Source organism: Chiloscyllium punctatum, unplaced genomic scaffold (assembly GCF_047496795.1).
Source record: "Chiloscyllium punctatum isolate Juve2018m unplaced genomic scaffold, sChiPun1.3 scaffold_121, whole genome shotgun sequence".
NCBI lineage: Eukaryota > Metazoa > Chordata > Chondrichthyes > Orectolobiformes > Hemiscylliidae > Chiloscyllium > Chiloscyllium punctatum.
Window position 1 is genome coordinate 56,668 of NW_027309855.1, and position 24,396 is coordinate 81,063.

Genomic DNA, 24,396 nt, shown 5'->3' on the forward strand with positions numbered 1-24,396 from the left:
TATCCCACCCCAGTACATTGATCTGTAACCCAGGAGCAGTTACCCTTCCATCATGTAGGACTGTGTACACCACCCCAGTACATTGATCTGTAACCCAGGAGCAGTTACCCTCCCACCATGCAGGACTGTGTACACCACCCCAGTACATTGATCTGTAAGCCAGGAGCAGTTACCCTCCCACCATGTAGGACTGTGTACACCACCCCAGTGCATTGATCTGTAAACCAGGAGCAGTTACCCCCCCCCCCCCCCACCATGTAGGACTGTGTACACCACCCCAGTACATTGTTCTGTAACCCAGGAGCAGTTACCCTCCCACCATGTAGGACTGTGTACCCCACCCCAGTACATTGATCTGTAACCCAGGAGCAGTTACCCTCCCAGCATGTAGGACTGTGTACCCCACCCCAGTGCATTGCTCAGTAACACTGTGTGAGATCCTTGCCCAGTGTGGGGAAACTTGCAGCCCGTTCTGGAACTGACAGGATGTGCAGCTTCCACCCATTTACAGCTCCATATATCCATTGTTGCCCTGACAAGGGGGTGCTGTGGGTGTGAACATCACGTAAAGAGAGAGATAGCGGGGGAATCAGTTTAAAACTCACCACATGGGAGGGGTTTGGGGTATAGACAGAGAGGGCGAGACTGAGAGGGAGTGTCATGGAAGGATGTGTTCCCAGGTTTCAGAATGTTGAAATGTAGACACTTCGATAACATCCTGTAACATGAGCCTATCTTCCCAGGAAAGATGGGAAAAAGGGATATTTGAGCATTTGTACTACAGCTTTGTAAATGGGAGTTGTTTCAACATAATCTTTGATTCACTGGGTTGAATCAAACAAAAAACTGTCTCAGTGACATTTTCCCTTAGTCTAACAGAACGATTATCTGCACGAGGCTGAGCTAGTTTCCTGGTGCTATCGGATCAAACTCACCTCATTAACAACCCACGCCACCCCATGCTGTCCCTCTCATTCAATACCAGCCCGATTCTCCCACCCATCATGGCTGGAGGTACTCACCATCTCCCGGGTGACCCTGGATATTCATCGTTCCCTGACACTGGGGCAATCTTTAAAAGGCCAGTGGGCACACGGTTGCGCTTTCTCAGTGAGGAGCTGCCCTGCACAGTTTACCCTGAGCATGGGGGATAAGGGGCAATTACACTGCGGTTTGTCGACAGGGGCACGGATGTACTGGTGGATGGGCTAGTACAGAGGGAGACCATTCTCTTCCCAGAGGGTCCACACCACCTGACCCACTGATCATGGTCTGAGCTCCCCACCCAGCTCAGTGCAGTATCTGGGGTCTGAGGAAATGCCCAGCAAAACAGGACAAGCATCAATAACCTTCCCCACTCTGTCAGGATAAGGGTCACCGTATTCTCTCTGCTCCCTCACACTCACTGTATAACAGGTAAAGCACCATCCCACCCTGCCGTGATCTCTCTCTCCCTCTCTCTCCCACTATCTATCCCTCTCTCTCTCTATCTCTCTCCCTCTCTCTCTCCCCCTGTCTTCCTCCTCCCTCCACTTTACCCCCCCACGTTAATAACACTGCATGGATACAACACTGTGGACTGACTCCCTCCTGACACCTCACCATGACCCCCTCCCCATCTACACTAACACTAACAGCAGGGCCACCCACTCCCACCCTCACTCCCTCCCTCCCTTTTTCCCATTCGAGGAGAAACAGCCTGGAATAGGTCAGAAAGGGCCAAGCCGGGTGGTGGAGTGCCCGATATCCGTTCCCTCACACGCCTTCCCCCACCATGTGGGGTGAACCCTGGTAGGAGCCGGAGAGGACCGGGCCGTCTCATGTGGGGATTCTGAAACATCCACGTCCCACCGACCGAGTCAGGAGCAATGTTCAGTGAAGGACAATTCTCACTTTAATACTGGATTAGTGGTGCTGGAAGAGCACAGCAGTTTAGGCAGCATCCAACGAGCAGCGAAATCAACGTTTCGGGCAAAAGCCCTTCATCAGGAATAAAGGCAGTGAGCCTGAAGCATGGAGAGATAAGCTAGAGGAGGGTGGGGGTGGGGAGAGAGTAGCATAGAGTACAATGGGTGAGTGGGGGAGGGGATGAAGGTGATAGGTCAAGGAGGAGATGGTGGAGTGGATAGGTGGAAAAGAAGATAGGCAGGTCGGACAAGTCAAGAAGGCAGGAACTGAGCTGTAAGTTTGAAACTAGGATGAGGTGGGGGAAGGGGAAATGAGGAAGCTGTTGAAGTCCACATTGATGCCCTGGGGTTGAAGTGTCCCGAGGCGGAAGATGAGGCGTTCTTCCTCCAGGCGTCTGGTGGTGAGGGAGCGGCGGTGAAGGAGGCCCAGGACCTCCATGTCCTCGGCAGAGTGGGAGGGGGAGTTGAAATGTTGGGCCACGGGGCGGTTTGGTTGATTGGTGCGGGTGTCTCGGAGATGTTCCCTAAAGCGCTCTGCTAGGAGGCGCCCAGTCTCCCCAATGTAGAGGAGACCACATCGGGAGCAACGGATACAATAAATGATATTGTTGGATGTGCAGGTGAAACTTTGATGGATGTGGAAGGCTCCTTTAGGGCCTTGGATAGAGGTGAGGGAGGAGGTGTCGGCACAGGTTTTACAGTTCCTGCGGTGGCAGGGGAAAGTGCCAGAATGGGAGGGTGGGTCGTAGGGGGGTGTGGACCTGACCAGGTAGTCACGGAGGGAACGGTCTTTGCGGAAGGCGGAAAGGGGTGGGGAGGGAAATATATCCCTGGTGGTGGGGTCTTTTTGGAGGTGGCGGAAATGTCGGTGGATGATTTGGTTGATGCGAAGGTTTGTAGGGTGGAAGGTGAGCACCAGGGGCGTTCTGTCCTTGTTACGGTTGGAGGGGTGGGGTTTGAGGGCGGAGGTGCAGGATGTGGACGAGATGCGTTGGAGGGCATCTTTAACCACATGGGAAGGGAAATTGCGGTCTCTAAAGAAGGAGGCCATCTGGTGTGTCCTATGGTGGAACTGGTCCTCCTGGGAGCAGATACGGCGGAGGCGGAGTAATTGGGAATACGGGATGGCATTTTTGCAAGAGATAGGGTGGGAAGAGGTGTAATCCAGGTAGCTATGGGAGTCAGTGGGTTTGTAAAAAATGTCAGTGTGAAGTCGGTCGTCACTAATGGAGATGGAGAGGTCCAGGAAGGGGAGCGAGGTGTCAGAGATAGTCCAGGTAAATTTAAGGTCAGGGTGGAATGTGTTGGTGAAGTTAATGAATTGCTCAACCTCCTCGCGGGAGCACGAGGTGGCGCCATCTCCCTTTTGTGCCGAGCTGGGGTCTCGGTGGACAGGAGGGTGGGCTCACAACACATCGTCACCACCACCTCCCTGGAAGGGAGCACGGAGACTCCCTCCTCCACCTCCTCCTGTAAACAGCTCAGATACTGAAACTAATGTGTGAGATTTACTGCTCTCCCCACTTGTCCTGATATCTTCAATAATCTGTGCTCATATACACCCAGCGCTCTCTGCTCATGCAACCCCTTTATAACGGTACGGCCTGTATTAAACTGCCTTTCAATGTTATTCCTACCACAGTACATCACCTCACACTGCTCTGCATTGATCCCCATCTGCCTTATAACTGAACACTACACCAACATGTCACTGTCCTGTCAGAGTTCCACACTCTCCTCCATTGATTTCAGAGTTCTTCCAAGTTCGGTGCCATCTACAAACATTGAGATTGAAATAGCGTCACAGTCCCCATGAAACAACTGAAATCCTGCCCCACACACACGAGTCTGTGCAAGTGAAATACTGATATATTCCCACGGACAGAGTCGAATAATGACGTGCTATCAATGGAGCAACAGAAGTCCTGACACATACGAGACAGAGTAGATGAATTATTGACAAACCACAGAGCAAGAGAAATACGGTTAGGTCCCACTTATCCACTTCATCAGAGTATAATGTGATGAAGTTGAAAGTGTGTACTGTACCTTTAAGAGAGGGTGAATGCTCTTCTGAACTGAGACCTTACAAGCACCTGTGGTATGAGAGGATGGCAGACCCAGAAACAGTATATTGCTATAGAGCTGGAGTCGGGTAATAAGCAGTTAAGAGAAACAGGGTCCCTGAGTTGTGAATGGTTGATGTAAAATGTTCACTTTCAGAGTGATAAAAATAAATTGATGTTTTTATTTAAACAGTGGAATTGGCAGATCTGTCCCTCATATTTTAACAGTTTACGAGGTGAATTGAGCATTTCTTTGTGTCATTTAAATTACCAGATGAGCTTCACGCTGTGTCCTCACCATCCCCATGTGTGTATCTGTGCACCTCCACACACATCATCTATTGCATCCGCTACACCCGATGTGGCCTCATCTATATTGGGGAGACAGGCCGCCTACTTGTGGAAAGTTTCAGAGAACACCTCTGGGACACCCGGACCAACCAACCCAACCATCCCGTGGCTCAACACTTCAACTCCCCCTCCCACTCCATCAGGGACATGCAGGTCCTTGGACTCCTCCATCGCCAGACCATGGCAACACGACCGTTGGAGGAAGAGCGCCGCATCTTCTGCCTGGGAACCCTCCAACCACAAGGGATGAACTCAGATTTCTCCAGTTTCCTCATTTCCCCTCCCCCCACCTTGTCTCGGTCAAATCCCTCAAACTCAGCACCGCCTTCCTATCTTGCAATCTTCTTCCCGACCTCTCCGCCCCCACCCCTCTCCGGCCTATCACCCTCACCTTGACCTCCTTCCACCTATGGCATTCCCAATGCCCCTCCCCCAAGTCCCTCCTCCCTACCTTTTATCTTAGCCTGCTGGACACACTTTCCTCATTCCTGAAGAAGGGCTCAAGCCCGAAACGTCGTCCTCCGAAACGTGAGGACTGCAGATGCTGCCTGACCTGCTGCGCTTTTCCAGCAACACATTTTCAGCTCTGATCTCCAACATCTGCAGTCCTCACTTTCTCCTCGGGTAATAAGCAGTTAAGTGGAAGAGGGTCCCAGAGTTGTGAATTTTTGATGTAAAGTGTTCACTTTCAGAGTGAAAAAATAAATTGATGTTATTATTTAAACAGTGGAATTTGGGAGTTCTCTGTCCCTCATATTTGGACAGTTTATGAGGCAAATTGAGCATTTCTTTATGTTTCACTTAACTTACCAGATGAGCTTCACGCCATGTCCTAACAATTCCTGTCAGTGTATTTGTGTGTCTGTGTGGGGCAGGTCTGGCAGTCTCTGTGGTGCTTAAAGTGATGCAATGCCACCCTCTGCTGGCCTCCCCACGCCACTGCAAGGCATTAGCAGAGGGTGAAAACCAACAGGGATTCATTCAGAGAGGGGGAGGGAGAGGGCAGCTGCTCACAGCACCATCCAAACTGATGTCTTATCCATGGACTGATCTAAATGTCCTTTAAACGTTGTAACTGTCCCTGCTTTCACCACTTCCTCTGGAAGTTCATTCCACACACAAGCCAGATTCTGTCTAAAATAATTAACTCTTCTGGCTTTTGTAAATCTTTTTCCTCGCCCCTTAAAATATCCCTCAGTTTTGAATCCCCAACTCTCGGGAAAAGACATCAGCCCTTCAGCTTATCTGTACCCCTCATTATTTTGTAAACTTCTGTGAAGTTGCCCCTTAACCTCATCCTCTCCAGTGAAAAAAGTCCCAGCATACCCAGCCTCTCCTTATCGCTCACTCCCTGCATTCCCAACAACATCCAGGTTCATCTGTTCTCAATCCTCTCCAGCTTAATAATATCAAGGGCAATAATATCAAAGTATTTTCTAAGGGTATTTTCTAAGGGTAGGGGAGACCAAAACTAGAGGGCAGAGGTTTAAGGTGAAAGGGGAAACATTAAAGTGACCTAAAGGGCAGCTTTGTCACCCAGAGGCTGGTGTGCCTATGGAATGAGCGGGCAGGATGACCAGACTGGACACAGTATTCCAGAAGAGGTCTCACCAATGTCCTGTACAACCTGAACATGACATCCCCATTCCGATACTCAAAGGGTCTGACCAATGAAGACAAGTGTGTTAAACACCTTCTTAACTGCACTATCTATATCAGATGCAAATTTTAAAGAATTATACCTGACGGCCTAGGTGTCTATTCTACAACACTGCCAAAGGCTCTACTTTTAATTGTATAGGTCCTGCTGTTGTTTAATTTATCAAATCCAGTACCTCGAATTAATCCAAACTAAACTCCATCTGCCACCCCTCAGCCCAGTGAGTGATATTACCGCCACCTCCCCTCCCCCTTCAATTTTAAAACACCCATTCCTCTCCAGGAGGCCTGCACACTCCGGCCTTGAGTTTCACAAAGACCCTGAGCTTGGTTTGCCTTGTGTGGTTAGGGGGAGGAGGGACAGATTGCAGACACAGTCAGTGGAGAGGAGAGGCTGGACAGTCATCAGCGGTCAGGAAGAGGGGAGTCGCACGTTAGAGTTGGGTAAGAGTGATCGGTGCTTTGGGATCAGAAATTAAGCTCTTCCTTCGTCTCTGCTGTTCAGTAATAAATATCCATTTGAGACCTTCATTGGGCAGAGTGTGTCTGCAGGATTTCTTTCCAAAATATTGCAGACTACAGATAATAGCGATTAATCAATGGCACAGCACGTCACTCAATATCCTACAGTTGAGACAAATATCTTGCATTTGTTTAACAATACAAAGTGTTTTGTGCAGTTCAGTAATGGGAACCTGATTATAATAAATCCACACCGAGCTGAAAGTGGGCACTAAAATATGACCCAAGTCTGGGTATGGCAGTGTAGTGGGTAGTATCCCTGTCTCTGAACCAGAACTCTGGATTTGATTCCAATTCCTGTGCTTGTGTGGTAGTGTTCCTAGCTCTGGGCTAGAAGGACTGGATTTAAGTCCTGCCTGTTGCAGAGGTATGTCACATCATGTCAGGACAGTCTGATGAACTAACACACAGGAGAATACTGTTACAGCTTTATTGGTATTGTTGAGTGATGCTAGCGTCCCTACCTCTGGGCACAAAGGTCTCGGTGTAATTCCCACAGAAGTTTCTCATGATAAATCAGAACAAACTGATTAAAATGGATTTAGAATTGTGACTTGATGGATAAGGGAGCGGTGTCAGTATTGCATTTCAGAATTTAGGCCCGGGATGACTGAAAGTACAGCTATTCGTGATCATTGGAGTCACATTTCGCAGCAGTAGGGGTTTATAAAATCAGAATGGTCATTGATAGGGTGAGTAGTCAGGGTTTGTCCCCAGGTTAGGGGTGTCCAAAACTAGAGGGCATTGTTTGAAAGTGAGAGGGGAAAGATTTTGATGAGGCCTAAAGGGCACCATTTCACACAGAGGGTGGTGTGCGTATGGAATGAGATGCCAGAGGAAGTGATGGAGGCTGGTACAACTACAGCATGTAAAAGGCATCTGGGTACTGACAGACCTGCCGAGCTTTTCCAGAAATTTCTGCATTTGTTAAAAAATGCAGTCATTTTAACACAGGTATTCTGAATAAATTAAATATTTTATTTTTTTAATGACGCAGGGCCATGTAAACATATTTCAAATCAGTCGAGACCATTTTCTGCTAAGGGTATGACTCTGTGTATGACAGCAGCAATGATGCACCTACATGGAACAGGGAATGTGATGGAGACATAGTTTGGACAATGTACAAGGAGACCTCACATGGTCCAGTTTGGGAGAGGATGACATTACTGTGTGATTCAGCTCAGAGAGGGAGAAAATGTAACCTGCCTGAGAAGGAACGGCCTATTGCACTCTCTCTCCTTCATTGTTCCTCATCACAGCAATGTGTGCAAGCTAAAAAATAAATTCTACACTCATCGTTACTTTTATAGAATCACTGCAGTGTTGAAACAGGCCCTTTGGCCCAACAAGTCCATGCCAACCTTCCCAACCCATTTCCCTATATTTGCCCCTGACTAATGCACCTAACCTAGAAATCCCTGAACACTACAGACAATTTAGCATGACCAATCCACCGAACCTACACAGTTTGAGCAGTGGTAGGAAACTGGATCACCCATTAAAAGCTCACACGGTCAAGGGGAAAATTGCAATTTTCACACAGACAGTCACCCAAGGCTGGGATCGAACCCAAGTCCCTGGTGCTGTGAGGCAGCAGCGCTAAGCACCGTGCTACCCTTTGGGTGATCCTGCCCAGAATTCACTGGAATCTCCTCAGTGCCAAAAGCAAAGGGAATTCAGCCAAATCCAACTCTCCCAGGATGAAATCCCATTGCTAGCAGCTTGTGTGAGTACAATATCTTCAGAAGTAGAATAACAGTTTGGACAATCTCACAATTTTTACTTTTGTCATGAGTTCCAATAATATCTGGACAAAGTTCTTTCAAATTAAATTGCAGAAATTTTGTTAATCTGTGTGTGTTTGTGTGTGTGTGTTTGCATGTGTGTGTTTGTGTCTGTGTATGTGTGCGTTTGTTTATGTGTTTGTGTGTGTGTGTTTAGAAAGGGAAATATTAGACCATAAGACATAGGAGTGGAAGTAAATCCATTCGGCCCATCGAGTCCACTCTGCCATTTAATCATGGCAAATGGGCATTTCAACTCCACTTACCCGCATTCTCCCCATAGCCCTTAATTCCTTGTGACATCAAGAATTTATCAATCTCTGCCTTGAAGACATTTAGCGTCCCAGCCTCCACTGCACTCTGTGGCAATGAATTCCACAGGCCCACCACTCTCTGGCTGAAGCAATGTTTCCGCATTTCTGTTCTGAATTGACCCCTCCTAATTCTGAGGCGTAACGGAAACAATTTCTTAGCGTCCACCCTTTCCAAGCCATTGATTATATAATTGCAATACCCAAACAGTTTGCCATTTATCTTTCCATCATAGTTTGAGTAACATTGCTCTGGATCATAAACGTGTTGTTTTAGCAGATTAAAGAAACTAGCCTGACTTGTTCCTAAAACTGAGCCTGACCCAGTCTGAGACCGATATTATCGGCCATATCACTAACCTGGTTACATTTAACATTTGTTGTGAGCAGTGGAGGTGTGGGACTAGAAAAGGAAACAGTGACCCCAAAAGCCGGGGAACTATAGACGGGCGAGCCTGATGTCAGTGGTGGGTAAGTTGTTGGAGGGGATTCTGAGGGATAGCATTTACATACATTTGGGAAGGCAAGGGCTGATCGGGGTAGACAACGTGGCTTTCTGCATGGGAAATCATGTCTCATTATTTTGGTTGAGTTTTTTGAAGAGGTGACAAAGACGATTGATGAAGCCAGTTTGGTAGACATTGTCTATATGGACTTCAGCAAGGTGTTCATTTAAAGAACAAAGAGCAAAGAAAATTTACAGCCCAGGAACAGGCCCTTCGCCCTCCAAGTCTGAGCCAATCCAAACGTACTGTCTAAATCTGTCGCCCAATTCCTAAGCATATGTATCCCTGTACTCCCCACCTACTCATGTATCTGTCCAGATGCATCTTAAATGAATCTACCGTGCCTGCCTCTACCACCTCTGCTAGCAACACGTTCCAAATGCCCACCACCCTCTGTGTGAAGTACTTACCGCGTGTATCCCCCTTAAACATTCCAACACTCACATTGAAAGCATGACCTCTCGTTATTGAATCCTTCACCCTGGGAAAAAGCCCGTCTCTATCCACCCTGGCTATACCCTTCATGATTTTGTAAACCTCAATCAGGTCCCCACTCAATCTTCTTTTATCTAGTGAAATTAAACCGAACTTACTCAACCTCTCTTCATAGCTGGTATTTCATTCTGATTGTTAAACAGATGAGTAAGGTTTGGTCACACAGATACAGAGGAAGCTAGTCACAATTGGCTTGAAGGAAGAGGGATATTTTTCAGACTGGAGGTTTGTGAGCAGCAGTGTGCTGTAAGAATCAGTACTGAGATCACTGCATTTCATCATTTATGTATAGGATTTAGATGTGAATATAGGGGCCATAGTTAGTAAGTATACAGATGACATCAGAAAGGTGGTGTAGTAGATTATCTCAGAGTACAACTGGACCACAATTAGATGGGACAAAGGGGCGAGGAGTGACAGATGAAGTTTAATTTAGATAAATACGAAGTTTTGTATTTTGTGAACGCACACCAGGGCAGGAATTATACACTTAATGATAAGGTCCTGGGGCGTGTTGTAGAACAAAGGGGTACTGCAGGTATATTGTTCCTTGAATGTGGAATCGCAGGTAGACAGAGTGGTGCAGAACACATTTGGCACATTTGTCTTAATCAGTCAGAGCATTGAGTATAGGAGTTGTGGTGGGATGTTGTATCTGTACAGGATGTTGTGAGGCCACTTTAAGAATACTGCGTACAACTCGGTTTTCTGCAGAAATAACTTACCCGGATGTTCCAGGACTGGAGGTTTGAGCTTTAGTGAGAGGTTGATTAGGTTGAGGTGCTTTCTCCTGGAGTGTCAGAGGCTGAAGGGTGACATTATAGAGGTTTATAAAACCATCAGGGGCATGGATATTCTGAACAGCCACGTTCTGCTCCCCAGGATTGGGGAGTCCAGAACAAGAGGGCATAGGTGGAAGGGGAGAGAGCGAATGATTTAGAAGGGACCTGAAGATAAATGCTTCAGACAGAGAGTGGTGTGTGTACATAAAGTGCTGTCAGAGGAAGTGCTGAAGGCGGTTACAATCGCACATTTAAAAATTATCTGAAAGAGGAGGGATATTGGCCAAATACTGGCAAATGGGACTGGATCAGATTTGATATCTGATCGGAATGAACAGATTGGACTAACGGGTCTGTTTCCATTCTGCATGACTCTCTGGTTCTATAAGAAGGATGTTGAATAATTCTGAAAGGACCTTTCAAGTGGGAATTCTCTTCACTGGAAGTTTATCGTGCCTCTATGTTCACATTGATTGAAAGCTGCATTAGTTAAATATTTGACAGAGAAGTGAGTCACGGATAATGGGATATAGACAGGAAAGTGTGGCTGAGACCCCAACCTGATCAGCCACAATTTTAGTCCCTGGTGGAGAAGGTTCAAAGTATCTAATGACCCACTCCTGCTCCTCAGTCCCATGTTTCTGTGTTCCATTCAGCCCCTCAAACCTACTAGACAGGGACAGTTGGAGGCAACTTACTCCTATAATCTGGTGCACAGAAACAGAGGAGACCATTCAGCCTCTCAATACTGTCACACATGCTTTGAAGTGATTTGGGAAAAGTAATTGGAAAACCCAGGCTGGGTATGAAAGAGGCCCCTCATCTCTCTTCACAGAGCTTCCCCTCTCTGCAACTTGTGCTTCATTTGTTGGTCATGTTGTAGACCCAGATTCACTGTGAATACAGCCCCCATACCTCAACCAGAGTTGGCTCACAAAATCCTCTGGTCTCCCTGACTGCAATATTCAGTAATTGCACATTCATGAAAATAACACCCACTAACTCTCCAATAACAGAATGTGAGAACATCAGAAACAGGGGCAGGTCGTTCACTCCCCAAGCCTGCCTTGCCCTTCACTAAGATTATGACTGATCTGCTCTTCGTCTCAAATCATCTTTCATACCCAATTCATCATAGCCCTCACCTCACTGTCAGGTCAATATCCATCTACCTCCTCTTCAAATACTTTCAGTCATCTAGCTTCCCGAACACTCTTGAGAAGAGAAATCCTGACATTCAATCCCACCTGTTTGAAGAAAACACTTGCTGCTCCTATATCATGGCCTATTGATGTGAACAAAAGAGGTTGAGACAAGGGTTCAGGTAAAAATGACTGGCCCTGATATCAAGACAGTGGGTGACTTCTGTTGACATCAAGGAGCTTAACAAAACTGGACTTAATGGGAATCAGAGTAACCTCTCCAGTGTTTGGGGTCAAACATGGCACAAAGGAAGATGGTGATCATCTCAGTCCTGGGTCAGCTCTGTGGGAGATCCTCAGGGTAAGTTCCTCTTCACAAACAGCTTCAGCTGCTTCATCAATGTCTCCTCACCCCCACCTTCCCCACCATAAGTTCAGAAGTGGGGATGGTCACCGAAGATGCCACAATGTTCAGAACATTTTGTTCCCCCCCTTAGCTCCTGAGATGGTCTGTGTCCATGTGCAACAAGACCCAGACTCCATTGAGACTTGTGCTGTTAATTGGTCCATAACATTCATCTACCAGCGCTGCCTGTCACTGCACATTGCCCCAGTAAAATAAGAGTTCATTCAGCACCTCACGCTGGTTTCACAGGAATATGAGGAAGTCGTTCAGCCCATTGACAGTATTGGATAAGAACAGGGACAGCCCATTCAGTGCCTCCAGCCTATTACTCAGGAAGAGAAGGAGTCTAGTGTGATGGACCACACGAGAGCCCCTCGAAAATATTTGAAGGCGGTCACCTAGACTCTATTTTTTTTTATTTTAAAGGGAATATAAAGTGACTGTTCCAGATGCAATGTGGCAGGTCAAACTACTCGGTGTGAAGCTAAACACTATTTATTGAAACGGGAAAGTAAAATGAAAGCAAAGAAAGAGGAATTTAGAAAATCATAATTCCATTCGACAAGTTAACAGAATAACAAATCTAGGAAATATTACAAATGAACTGTACCAATATAGGAAAATCCCAAAAACACAGCCCCTGGCAGAAAGGAAAATTCAGACACAGATTGTCACAAACATTTCTCTAATACGGGAATTAAAAACAGCACCAAGAGAAAATTCAGAGAGAGTAGCACCCAGGAGATAGTCACTGAAGATTCCAACTCTGTGCAGACCCCAATAGTTTCTGATACTACTGAGAAACCAAAACCCAGAGATCCTAATTTGTGAGAGCTGGCCACACCCATTCAGGCTGCATTAAAATAAACCCAAGAACTCCCTAGCTGTTTACTCAGTGGTCTTAACTAACCAGTTTGGTAACGATCATTCAATCTCTCTCTGAAAAGAAACCAGGACAAAATAACCTCTCAAAGCCTGCAGCATCATCACACTTGTCAGTACATCGAGCTGTCAAACAGGAACCAGGGGTAACCCAATCGGACCCTTGGTCCTGTCCAGTCGGACGTGGAAGAAGCCAGTCAGTCCTTTGAGTCTCGTACACAGGAACAGGAGGAGGCCATTCAGCTCCTTCAGTCTCTTACACAGGAACAGGAGGAGGCCATTCCCCCTCAACGCACTTGCAAAGGGACAGAATGAGGTAATTGATGCTGATTCCTGATGAATGGCTTCTGCCCAAAACGTGGATTCTCCTGCTCCTCGGAGCAGCCTGACCATCTGTGCTTTTCCAGCAATCTACTGTCTACTACAATCTCCAGCATCGGCATTCCTCACTGTGTCCAGATTGATGCTCCAATATGATGAACAAGTGGAGCAGATGCACATTAGTGCACAGACAGACTGCTCCACGTTGTTCCTCCTGGCTCCGTTGCTCATGATAAACACGTGGGACTTTAACGTGGTTTTCTAGTGTTGAGGAGGGAAGCCATATATCTTGTGTGAAGTCTCAAGAAGGCACCTTCTATCTCTGAGAAGCCAGCCTTTCTCTATGTAGGGTGGAAGCTGGTGGGAATGGCTACCTGTTTCAGATCGAAGGTATTATGGCTGATGTTGGGGATTGTGAACAACATGGCGTTCAGTACAGGGTTCACACGCCAACAGCACAATAACGTGGGGAGCGTTAATTTAGGCATATAAACTATTAGGAAAGTCGCGTTAGACTGATGATTCGACTCTCTGTGTTCAAATAACGCTGATCTTTATCATATTGATCTTGTCGAGTGCTTGTCTTGTGCAGTGTATCCCGTGTGCCTTACTCTGTCCAACTCTATTTCCACCCTATGATCTGTCTGGCCATGCTTACTATGATCTGCCACCTCTGCTCATAAATAAAGTGTTTCCCTGTACTGAGGTACACGTGACAATAAATCAGATCAATCAATCCTGAGTAAAGTATGGAATTTCTCACCCTATCAATGTGTCTTTTGGAAATATACCTGCTACACCTCGTGTTTCAGCATCACCATTTCAGATTTTACAGCTCTGCAGATTAAACTCTCAGGTTCTTCACTCTACCCTCATGATATTGCCATCTGTATCTGTGGTAAGTAGATCATTCCTTACAAAGGAGATCAAATCTGTAGAGAGCGCCCCAAATGCTCTCCCAGCAAGGCTCTACAACAGCAGGAAGATGGCTTTACTTATGTACTCGAATCATCTTACAATGAAGGACAGCATACCATTGACTGCACCCATTACTTCCACAGGGTTTGATTCGGAGCTGTCAGCATAGACTTGCGAGTGGGAGATCATGCATCCCAAATTTGTTAGAGTTCTTTGATGAAGTGACCAAGAAGGTTTACGAGGACAGAGCTGTAAATTTAGTCTTTATGGATTTGATAAGGTTCCACATGGCAGGCTACTCTGGAAGGTTCCATCACGTGGAATCCTGGGGGAACTGTCCAATCGGATACACAGTTGGATGATGGTCGGAAGCAGAGGGTTTAGTGGAAAGATGATGGTCAGACTGAAAGCTGTGTCCATTGCTGTTTGTTATCTATGATTTGGTTCAGAATGTACAAGGCATGATTTATAAGTTTGCAGATGACACTAAAATAAGTGGTAGCGTGAGGAAGTTTATCAGAAATTGCAGCAGGACCTTAATCAGGTGGAGAAGTGGGCTGAGAAATGGCAAATGGAATTTAATATAGATGTGTGAGGTCTTGCATTTTGGAAACTCAAATCAAGGTAGGAGTTTCACGGTGAATGGGTCTTAAGGGGTGCAGTGTGCAGAGGGACCTTGTTTTTCACGGGCATGGTTCTCTAAGAGTAAAATCACAGGTAGACAGGGCAGTGAAGAAGGCTTTTGGTACATTGGCCTTCATCAGGCAGGACATTGAGGATAGAAGTTGGGAAGTTATGTTGCAGTTACACAGGACTTCGGTAAGGCCACACGTGGAGTATTGTATTCAGTTTTTGTAATCTTTTATAGGGAGGATGTTATGAAATTAGAAAGAGTGCAGAAGAAATTTACAAAGACGTTGCCAGGACCCAGTGGTCTAAGTTATAGGGAGAGGTTGGACAAGCTAGGACCTTTTCTTTAGCATGTAAGAGACTGAAGGAGTCCTTATAGAGCTGTATAAAATCACGAGGGGTATGGATAGGGTTAATGCTCTCAGTCTTTTTCCAAGGTGTACAGAATCGAGGATTAGAGGGGATCAGTTTAAGATTAGAGGGGAAGGAATAAAAGGGAACCTGAATGGCCACTTCTTTACACAGAGGGCTGGTACATGGATGAGCTGCCAGCAGATGTGGTTGGTGGTGGGGCGGGGGGGGGGTGGTGGTGTACATTAACAACATTTCAATGCATTTGGATAAATATGTCGATAGGAAAGGACTGGAAGGCTATGGGCCAACTGCAGGGAAATGGGGCTAACGTGGATGGACATTTACAAGGTGGACTCGAACCCCTCTGTTAATTAAAACCAAACACCCAGAAAAGCTCGCCTCACCTCATAATCTGTTAAAATAAGAGTGACACAGATCTCCTATATTCCACTATTTAAACAAAAATTAACAAGTTTGTTTCTTAACTTTAATAGTGAACACTAAACAACAACCATTGACAAATACAAGCCCCTCTTTTCTTAGCTACTTACTATCTGACTCCAACTCTGGAAAAATATGCTGTTCCAACAGCGCACATATTAAACATTACAATCTCAAGACCACACAGTCTCTATCTTTCCCGCTGTGCTCACTCTTCCAGCTGCTGATCTCCCCGGGTCATTTTTTTATTGCAAGTAGGTTTACATGAACATGTGTCTTTGATAGAGAGTGTTTGAGATGGCCAGTTAGCACTACTGCTCTACAGTAGTGGCTTCTGGTTTCCTGAGCGTTATTTAAACTCTTTGGTTGCATTTGAATGGCTGTCAAAACAGCAACCAAAACTCAGGTATCAATTTCTCAGCTGATGGTGACATGTGGAACAATTTGACCTTTAATTTCTATTCGGCAAAACCCGTTCTGTTTTAAAGTACCCATACATGTTTTTGGCTTCATAACATCTCCCCGCTTCAGAAAATAAAGTGAACAAACAGAATGAAAAGATGACTACATTTCTACTCCTCTAATTCTTAATCCCAATTTTATGAAATACAAAAGTATTAATCTCAGTTATATCATTCATATTAATTCTGCACACCATTATAACACTGGAATAAGGTAAATCTTATTTACACTTTTTCCTTTAAATCCGCGATAACAAATCTGCTATCATATTGTAGGAGCCGCAGCATGTACATTTTGTAAGTTTAAAGTCAGTAAGGTAAGACTCCAATGAAATAGTCTCATATTCTGGTCTTTAACTATTCCAAAAAATGCGAGAGATTTGTCATTGTCCACAACCATCTCCGATAATTTGTTTGTCAGGCCAGTGCGAAACATAATCATTGTTGTTCAATAATGGAGATTTTGTAATTTGTTTTCTGGTGGCTATTGAGTTTTTTCGATAGGTAGCCAATTAGCCATTCAGTTCCATCATCATCTTTCTGTATCAATACATCTCCGACCCCTATATCCCGAGCATCAAACACAATTTTCAAAGGGTTTCAGAATATTTGGTGTAGCTAAAACGGGTGCGGTGTTTAATCCTGCTTTAAAATTCTCAAATGCCTCCTGGCATTGTTCTGTCCACCACAATTCTGTGTTCTTCTTTAATAAATCCATCAGCGGTGCCCCTACGCTGCTGAAGTTTGGAACAAATTTCCGATAGAATCCACTCAGTTCCAAAAATCGAAGCACCTCTTACTTCGAGGATGGTTGTGGAAATTCCTCAAAGCCCTTCGTCTTTGTGTTCCATGGGATCAACCTCCCATGTCCAATGTAATGTCCCAAGAACGCCACTTCTGCCTTCGCGAATTCTGTTTTCTTTAAGTTTATTCCAAGTTTGCTCCTTGTTCAACATGCTCTGCCAGCTGTAACATGTGAGCTTTTAATCACTTGCTAAAGATCACCACATCATACAGATAAACTACACAATTTGTTCATCTGGCCACAGCTCTGTTCCTGAGTCTGAAATGTGTCTGGAGCATTATTGATCCATATAAAATACTCGATAAAGTTTTTTGTCATCTCCAGTATCTTTACTAGATAGCTTAACTGACTCCACATTTTTTTCTAATTTGAAAGAGGCCACTAAACCTGGCTTTGAAGGGATTACCTACCACTAGTGGCAAGACTAATACGTCATCGCCACGGGATATCCTCAAAGTTTCAGAGTTTTTATCTGCCACCTGCTTCACTCTATGTTGTGCTCTTTAGTTACTATTTAGCAAACTCACCTACTCCATCGACTCTCCTTCACCTCACACAGAGAATCCAAGTGTGAGATTTCCGACTTTGGTCCTGTCAATTTATATTTAGTTAATTTCAACGGACCTCTCACTTCATGTACGAATATTAACTCAAAGGAAATAAAATGAGTAGATTTATTTGGGGCATCTCTAATGGCAAACAATATAATGGGACACCTTTATTCCAATCATTCGGGTAATCATAACAGAACGCTGTTAACATGGTCTTCAGCGTCTGATGCTAACTTTCCAAGGCTTCCTGGGATTCAGGATGGGACGAACTTGATTTAAACTGCTGCATGTTGAACCTATCCATGACTTCCTTAAACAGCTGCGCGGTAAAATGAGATCTTTGGTCTGACTCAATCTTACTGCCTAGCCCACAGTGAGTAAAGAAAGCTACCAACCCCTCCACCTCCCTTTTTATCTTAACATTCCGTAATGGAATTGCCTCTGGAAATCTGGTAGACATATTCATTATGGTCAGCAAATATAGTTTTCCACTTCTATTTTAGGAAGGGGAGTTACACAATTAATCATAACCCACGTGAAATGTTCTTCGAATGCAGGAATTGGCAAGAAAGGTGCTGGTTTTATTACTGCCTGTTACTTACCTACCATTTGGTATGTATGTCATGTACAAAAAAAAACACGTCCGTGTGCATTCCAGGCCAGTGGAAATACTTCTGTACCTTAGTCTGAGTCTTCTGTACACCTAGGTGACCCCCTGCAGTTAGTTTATGTGCTAGCCATAACATTGTATGCTACAGGTAACACAATCTGGTGCACTTCGGCACATTTCCCTTCGGCAGTAACCTATCGGGGTCTCCATTTTAATTTTAGGATTCTATCTTTAAGTTAATAACGTTCAACAATATATTCTGATTCCTTTTCTGTGTGTGTGCATGTGTATGTGTGTGTGAATGTGTGTGTATATATCTGTTGGAAGTCCATTAGCCTTTCAGGACTAAACCCCTCTGCCTGACCCTCTGCCTGTTCAGGTTTTTCCTGCACCGTTACATCAAACAGGGTGTCAGTTCACTGAGCATCAATTCATTTGTCTTTTTCTTTCTTCCTGCTGTACCTTATGACAGTGGGATCTTGTTACTACACACTCTGGAAAGACTCCTCGGTATTTTTCTTTTAACACCCCAATTCCCTAGACTTCTGTTGGCTTCTCCACCACAAGGGGTGCGTCTCCCACCTCGCCTCCTGCTAAATTGTTCCCAAGAACAAACTGTATTCCTGGAACTGACACTCTCTTACTCACGGTCACTGTTACTTCCCTAATCTTGATTTGGCATTCCATCCTGATGTTACACAAGGGAATACTTAATTTCTGTCCCCATTCCACAACGTAACACGCTCTTGATTAACATGCCAGAAAGAGTGAAAAAAAACTTTCATCTCTTCCTATTAGAGGATGAGAGAAAGTGAGGGGTGCAGATGCTGGAGATAAGAGTTGTAAAGTGTGGGGCTGGAAAAGCACAACACGTCGGCAGCATCCGAGGGGCAGGAGAGATAACGTTTCAGGTATAAATCCTTCATCAGGAAAGTGGGGGGTAAGGGAGGGGGAAGGAGGTTGAGAAATAAATAGGAGGGTAAGGTGGAGCTGGGTGGAAGGGAGCTTGGAAGGCAATAGGTAGATGCAGGTGGGGTGTGATGGTGACAGGTCGGACAGGAGGGTGGTAGGACTCCTATCGGTGGTAGGACAGCTGGAACCCTCAAACTGTACAGCATCAAAGTTGACTTCACCAAATTCCAAATCTCCCCTCCACCAACCTCTCCCCGATTCAACCGTTCAACCTAGCACTGCCCTCTTGGACTGCCCTAACTAGCCATCTTCCTTTCCACCTATCGACTCCACCCTACCCTCCGACATATCACGATCACTCCCACCTACATCTTCTTATTGCCTTCCCAATGACCCTCCCACCAGCACAGCTACTCCCCTCGTATTTATCTTTCAGTCCCATTGTCCCCCACCATGTTCCTGACGATGGGTTTCTGCCTGATATTCAATTGTCCCGCTGTTTGGATGCTGCCTGATCTGTTGTGCTCTTCTGACGCCTCTCTTCTCAACTATTAGAGACTGAGCAGATCCCATATCTCACAAAATTATAACTTCTTGTCCTTCTCCCCCTGTTCTTTCCGAGTAAACTTTATCTACAGAGGTGAATTCTTTAGAGAGATCAGGCACTGCCTCCATACCCAGCCCTTGCCTAGGCTGTGCAATTTCCTGCAGCTCCTCTGCTCCACTTGGGGTCTCCTTTATCAGTTTCACTAATGCTACTGGGCTTAGTCTCTTCTACCGCATCTTTCCCCATAGTGTCTTCCTTTAACGCCCAGCACGGTGTGTCCCAGCTTACTGCAGTGAAAACAGCTTTTTCCCTCTGCCCTTCTTAAACCATCGGCACTGTCATTTTATGTTTTCCACTCCCTTATACTGAGAACACCTGAGGCCTTTCACCACCTTTCAACCCCCTTGGGCTTCTTTCTTCACCTGTGGTAAAGTATTGTGCGCTACTGTTTGCTTTGTAATGTGTGATCTTCCCTTCTCCCAATTTCTATCCCTCACAGGATGAAACTCCTGCCAGAAGCTAAATATCATCTCATGCCCCAGTGCATATTTACCTGCCCTTTCTGCCGTGCTTCTCACTTCTTGAACTTTCGGTACATTCACATGAATTCTTACTATCTCTGGAAGTGAGTCTTTTAACTTCTCCAGCAAATTAATCTCCCTTCAAGCCTCATAGGTCTTATCCATTTTTAAGGCCAGCACCCATTTATCAAAATGACTGTGGTTACTTCTTTCAAACTCAATATAAGTCTGACCTGGTTCCATCTCTATTTTTCTGAACATCTGTCTATATGCTTCTAGTACCAATTCATAACCAATTAATATAGCCAATCTGACATCTTGATAATCTCTTGACCCCTCATCTGATAGCGCTGCACATACCTCACCACCTGTGCCCACCATCTTAGTCTGAACTAGCATTACCCACAAGTTCACTGGACACATCATCTGACTAGCCATTTTTTCAAATGAAATAAAAATGGTTTTGACATTTTTGTCACCGAAATATGGCAAGTTATTAACATAGTTGTATACATCCCTATGTTCTCCCTTCATCTCCATCCTGTTAACTTAACTTTCTTGTCTAATTCCCAACTTCTGCATTTCAAATCCTCTCTCTCTTTCTTTTTCCTCTTTCTCTTTCTTCTCTCTCTACTTCCTTCCCTTTGGTTATCTTCTATGTCCAGTTGCCACATTTGCAATTTAAGTTTTTTCTGACTCCACTGCAGTTGCCTATTTCTCTGATACATCAAAGTGCTTGGCCAACTCCATAATAATTTCAGCTTCTCTTTTCTCCCTGGTTAAACTCAATTCCAACCTATTTGCTAATTCTAAAAAGATGTCCTCCTTCTGTCGTTTTAAACTTCCTTGGAAAATTAGGGAATCTCTTTAGTAATGTTAAAAGCCATTTTCCTCACTTTTGATTTAATCAACCACAAGTAACAAAATTAAATGAATTTTCCCACTGGTTTTATTTGAAGATCAAAGTCACTCATTGCAATGAGTTGGAATTTGCTGGGACCTGTTGTATCTCAAATCTGTTCAAGTCGGTCCAAGTGCCACACGGCAAGGTCCCAAACTGTTCTGACATCAATGTTGAATCTCTCTGTTAATTAGAACCACACACCCAGAAAACCTCACCTCACATTATAATCTGTCAAAAATTGAGCGACAGAGAACTCCTAAATTCCACTAATGAACAAAAATTAACAACTTATATGTGTGCAAGTTAGCTCGTTGAGCTTGAAGGTTTGTTTTCAGAAGTTTCGTCACCACGACTAGGTGACATCATCAGTGAGAGTCTCCGCTGAAGCTCTGGTGGTATGTCCCGCCTATCTATTTATAGGTCTTGGTTTCTTAAGATGGGTGATGTCATTTCCGGTTATTTTAACAAGAGAATGTAGACAGGATCTAAATTGATGCGTTTATTGATGGACTTCTGTTAGAACGCCATTCCTCTGAGAAGGTCCTTGCATGTCTTAGCATGTGTGTGTTTTGTCCCAGTCAAAGTGATGCCCTTCTTTGTCTGTATGTATGGAACATAGTGATAGTGCGTCATGTCTTTTGGTGGCCAGTTGGTGTTCATGTATCCTCATAACACGACAACAGGACAGTTTCAAAGGTCGAAAAGCGATTTTATACACACTGTTTAATCAATGTTTGTGTGCAGTTAAGTAGCATTTTTCACACGTGCACAACACATTGTAAATGAACAACAGAGACACAGTTAACGAAAAATGATGCACATGATTTATAAAATTGATAAAACATTAAAACATGATTTGATCCTCTCAACGTTCCCTCCTTTTCTGGAATTCCCTACTCTACGCTCTCATTCTTACCAGGATGAGTGCTCCAAATTCTTGATTCTCGTGTCCCAAATTATTCCAGTTAACACCCTTCTATATATTGGCCTGTTGGGTTCTTTCCAAAAGCTAGTCTCTGTCATATAATCGGAGATAAATATTCTGGCATCAGACTCAGCATTTGAACATATTACTCTGTTGTACATGCACTGTACCAAGGACCACAGCACACAGGCGGTGCCAAACCATTGGGGAATGTTCATCTACTTCTTTCGATCATGTAGTTTTCTCATTTTCCACATCTCCAGATCTATATCCTCTCTCTCGTTCTCCCTTTGCATCTAGTTAAGAAATCCACCGATTATTCTTCGTGTCCCATCTCCCAAAACTCCTTCTTTCAGTTTATATCTAATGCTCTCTTCAAGATGTAATGTGGTTATAATTAAGCAATGTAACAACCAAGACATGCGGGAGGAGCTGGCCAGAGTTAATTGGAAGGGGAGCTGAACAGGAAAGACCATGGAGCAGCAATGGGAGGAGGTTTTGGGGATAATTCGGAAGATAATACCAGAAATGCAACCCCAAGAAGATGAAACATACTCATGGGAGAACAAGGCAGCCATGAGTGATAATGCATCAAACCAAAAGAGAAAACATACATTGTGGTGAAGATGATTGGGAATCCAGAGAATTCATTGGCTCTGAAACTACATAAGGCTGGCATTTCTGACACTACAGAGCTCTTAATCATGGTCAGGGAAAGAAACAGAGGGAACACAGAAGATGGTATTTCTCAAGGAAAAAGATTCAGGTGAATTAAATATTTGCATTAAGATCAGTTAAATGCTTTTGCGGAATGTGTCAGATTGGAAGCAAGACCCGGGAAGACAGATCCTCAGTAGAATGAGAGTTTGAAAATGGAAGTATTTCCACATCAGAAACCAGGTCAGGTCACTGAGTGCAGGGCTGATGGGTGAATGGGTCTCAGTGAGAATTGGGGAACAGACAGCAGAATTGCATTGCAGATATTGCAGCTCGAAACTGCGTATTCATGTAGTGCTGTAGATCACAGCAGCAGGAGAAGCAGACATGCATTAAACCACAACCTGTAACTTTTTGCCAGGGTAACACTTCAGTCTGTCATTACCATCAACACCATCTATGGCTCAGTGACGAGTGTGGGTGAACATGTCAGGGTCAGAATCACATGAACTTTAACCTGATGCTAACTCATTAAAGCGACCGGATTTGACCAACAGATCTGGTCGAAGCCCTGCAGTCCTGTCACGTTCAGTTATGAAATGGTGATGGACGATTAAACAAATGACTGGAGGCGAAGGCTCCACAAACATTCCCACACTAAATAATGGAACAGACCTGCACATCAGTGTAAAAGAGAAGGATGTTTCATCTGCAGCATCCTCTGCCAAAAGTGTTCAGTCGATGATACACCTCACCCTCATCACGATGCCCACAGAATCACAGATGTCAGTCTTCAACCAATTTCAATTGCTGCACGTGACATGAAGAAACAGCTGAGCAGAGTAGATACGACAAAGGCAATGGGCCCTGATACCATTTCTGCAATAGGACTGAAGATTTGTGCGGCACAACAAGCTGTGTCCTGGGGAAACTGTTTCATTCCAGCTCCAACTCCGACATCTCCCTGGCAGTGTGGAAAATTACTCAGCTATGTCCCGCTCCCTAAGAGGGGAATAATTACAATCTGAACAATTAACACCCCCTCAGTCCCATCACGACAGTCAAATTGGTTGGAGTTCTTTTTGACAGAGCTGGCAAACAGCAGAGAAATAACCAGCTCAGTGTGGTTTCCAATAGGTCCCCATGTGGAGATGGTGCTGTTGTGGTAATGTCACTGGATTACTAATCCAGACCAGGCTAACGATCTGCCAGCGGGTGCAAGTTAAAGACAATTAATAAAATATCGAGATCTAAAATCTGGGGTCAGTAACAGTGACCTTGAAGCCAATATCGATTGTAAACAGAATTTCCTTCTCCAATGTACTTTTAGGAAGTGAATCTCCCATGATTTCCTGGGCTGGCCTAAAACTGACTCCAAAGACCCTGACATGTGATAAACATTTCAATGGTCTCTGAAACGGCCAATCAAGGGCAGTCATTTGGATCAAACTACTCCGAGGTCTGAAAGGATGAAACCGGACAGAACACCTGGCCTCAGCATCAGTGTCGGAAAAGGGAATGGGAACACAGTCCTGTCGACCCTGCAGAAACCTCCTTCCTAACATCTGAGAGCTTGTGACAACATTTACAGAGCTTTCCCACAGACTGCACAGAAACAGCGGGAAAGGAGTACGTCATTCAACACATTGAGCTTTCCCCATGCTAGTTCATGGAAAAAATCTCCTCAATGCACTTACCCCACACGATATACATATCCGTTCATGTGAGTAACCTTGGGAAGCTATAAAATAGGAAGTGCAGTAGTACATTTGGTCTATCCAGTTTGCTACCCAATTCATTGTAATGATGGTTGGCCCTTCATTTCCACACCGTACTCCTGCTCTCCCACCATCCCTTTACAGTCTCTAAATCCTTATCTAAAAATCAATGTCTCGGTTTCCAGGTGCGAGCGAATTCTCCAGGTTCACCAGTCAGTGAGTGCAGACATTTATTCTCATCTCAATGCAGAGTGACCTGCTTCCAAACTGACTTACCCTGTCAGAGTTTTGTATATTTCACTGAG